Source organism: Atta cephalotes (assembly GCF_000143395.1).
Source record: "Atta cephalotes unplaced genomic scaffold scaffold00030, whole genome shotgun sequence".
In the NCBI taxonomy this organism is placed as follows: Eukaryota; Metazoa; Arthropoda; class Insecta; order Hymenoptera; family Formicidae; genus Atta; species Atta cephalotes.
In genome coordinates, this window is record NW_012130094.1 from 1983861 (window position 1) to 1987179 (window position 3319).

The 3319-nt window shown below is 35.5% G+C and overlaps 1 protein-coding gene across 1 annotated transcript in view; it reads left to right on the top strand.

Annotated features, from left to right (window-relative positions):
- The window catches only part of LOC105620878, a 31690-nt gene that overhangs the window by 23070 nt on the left and 5301 nt on the right, over positions 1–3319 (top strand). The window lies entirely within an intron of this gene.

A 3319-nucleotide genomic window follows, 5' to 3' on the forward strand; every position in this document is an offset into this window, starting at 1 on the left:
TAAAAAGTAACACTTTTTCGAAATTAGTAATTTTTCTTAGGAAAAAATTTTTTTAATTCTGAATTTTCGAACGTTTCAAAAAATGCTTTAACAACTAAATGCGATGTTTTTCTTTAACTATTTTAGCGCTGAACATTCCTTTTTCCAGGGTCTAAAACTTAAAAAATATTTCTTTTCTACAAACAATTATTACGAACTTAAGTAGAAAATACTTTTGTTTTTTAGCGATAAATTGCGATGAAAATATAAATGTATCGTTTCTCTAACTGAAAATATGTCTTTATAGTGTCTTTATAGTGTGTTGATTTCTTGTTCACTAAAATGTCTCAAAAATGCTATTTTTACACTTTTTGAATTTGATTTTTTATCAAGTTGTACTTTTTTGTCAAACAAGCGAATATATATTATTTTATATACACATTTTATATAAAATATATTTCTAAGGAAAAATCGAAATTTAGAGAAAAGCATTTTAGGCATTTTATCTTTTTTAATATTTTACATTTATATTTATAAATGAATTATATTTTATGAATTATAGCTGTCAAGACACCTTGTCTTATCTACCGAGTTTTTTATCAACTGTTATTAGTTTTTCATTCTTGTACCGATGAGCTCTTAGAACACCAGAAATTTTCTTAAGTTACGCCCGGTCGCTAGTTGGAGGTGCGATGTGTGCCTTTGACGGCGAGAGATGGTTAAACGGCGCGAATATCCCCAGACGACGATAATCAGCAAAGACAACGTAAGGCTCAACGCTCGTGCCGTCAACGTGCGCCTCCAGCGATGCATTTAATTAACGCTGCACACGCCGCGGCGCGAATGACGGAATCGAATATTTGTGCATAGCAAAACCGCGAGTGCGGCGCCAGTCTTCAGGGCCATGTCACTCCGTCGCTCTGCGCTGTTCCCCTCCCCCCCCCTCCTCCTTCACTCCCCCCTTCCCCCCCGATCCCTCATTCATTTATTCTAACCGTTCCCCCGTTGCCAATTGCGTTTGTACACACTGCGCGACGGTGCATCGATCGCTCGGAATTATCGTCCCGCTGATAACGTCGTTTGTCCGCGACGCCAATTCGTGGCTGCGACGAATAACGATAAGAGAATTGATATAATTTGATGATATAATGGACTGGGTGCATTTCCGCGACAGTAGACAACTATTGGAAAGAGAATGAGAGTTTCGGGAGCGTTCCACGAGTATGCAGGATGTTAATTGCGCTTTGATTTCGTTATCCACTTCATCCGGAAATCTGTTGTGAGAGGAGAGATCGAATCTAATAAATTCTCATTTTAATGATTTCGGAAAAACTATGATATACTTTTTTGAGTAAGACTACCATATCTGAATCACAAGAAAAGAATACATCATGCTTTTTGAAAAAAAGATCCAGAGGTGAAAAGAAGGGATATAATTTTTTGTGCCTTAAAAAATGTAGGTATTTAATAAAATAAAACTTGAAGAAAATAATTTTTATTGACAATTCTTATTAATATAATTTTATAAATATAAAATTTTAATCAATGATCAGAAGATTATGTATTCTTAACACTACTCCTGAGGGATCGTGGGAAATCTAATCCCACGTTGAAGAAAAAAACCACTCGCGATGCGCCGCATCTTTTTCGCGCGCATACGATTGTCGCGTCGGCTCCAGTTGATTTGTAGTAATTGGTGGCGTTTAATCGCTTATATACGCGCGGGCGAGTCGTCAGCACGATCCGGTCGAGCCACGCGCGCGTGGAGGTGCAACGATGGACAATTACGCTTCTCTGCCGAATAAAAATTCGAGTCACGTGCGGAGGCCGCGCGCACTCGCGGTTGCGACTTCGACATTGACGATCCCGCACAAATTGCACCTGCCTCCGCGTCTGGAAAGTTGATTGAAAATGACGCGACGATCGGCTTGAGTCTCTAATTGCATCTACTCGATATTTCGCTCAATGAGAGAAATATTTCTAGTATTTGTGATTGTAATTGTATGGTAAAATATTACGATTACTTTATTTTTATAGTCATTACTGTTATAATATCAACAATAATAATAATTATATAGTTTTTATAAAGAACTATGTAAAATTTATATAGAACTATGTAGTAATTCTATATAAAAAAAGAACGTATGGTTGGCTATAAAATTGTAATTGTTTTCGAGGACAACCATGTATTCTGTTTACATAAAATCATAAATATTATTATGTTAATATTACAGAGAGTAATAACTATAAAAATGAAGTTGGTAATTATTATTTTACTGTGCGAGTACTAAAAACTTTTCTCTCAATGCTTGTAATATTTTTGTAGCGTACTTCTGATTACTTACCTACTTCTTATCTTAATTGTACGCTGCAGAGAAATCACAACACGTATTTTTTATAATCTTCTGGTTTTTCTGATTTGTCACTTTGTCAAAATCCTAAATTGAAATCTCAACAAAATTCAAACACGAAAATCGACATTAAATCAATCTTGCATGGTTTTTTGTAACGTAATTACTTGCATAGGATATTTCTAGTATTTCTATATTATATATTATATTTCAATTTTTATTATTTTCTTTGACAATTCACACTTAAATAAAGATTGATATAATATTCTATACATTCTTTAGATAAAAATAAATGTAATAAATCTTTTTTAATTTTTGTAAAAACAATTTACATAAATGTACTCTCTAAAACTTTTATTTATATTTTTTTAGACTGAATTGTCACTCCGAAGAGCGAAATCTCATTCTTTATAGATTGAGCCACTCTTTTTCAAGACTGGCGCAATTTTCACTTTATAAAATGAGATTTCAATCGAAAAACTTTAGAGAGTAATAAAGTGTATAAATAGCATTTATATATTTAGCGAATTTATAAGACTATCCTCCGTGCAAGCAATGAAGGGTTAAAGCCGAAGTCTCTCGAGGAAGCTGCAAATTGCGTCCGAAATCCGAGTGCTTCGCATATCTCATTTATTTACTCATCATGTATTTACTCGTGCCGTTGATTTATCGGAGTACAACGGCACGATTCAGCGAGATTTCTCGTTGTTACATGCATCGACGAGCAACATTCGGAATTCGTGACGAATATCGAATAGCCCGGCTGTGGCCTCCGCCTTACATCCGCGCATAAAATTGACGTGCGTGCCTACGTTCTCGTATAGATCGTGTTTTAATTCCGACTTTTTGTCTCTCTCTCTCTCCCTCTCTCTCTCTCTCTCTCTCTCTCTTCTCTCTCTCTCTCTCTCTCTACTACTACTACTACTACTACTACGTACACGTACGTAACGTACGTAACGTAACGTACGTAACGTACGTACGTACGTAAC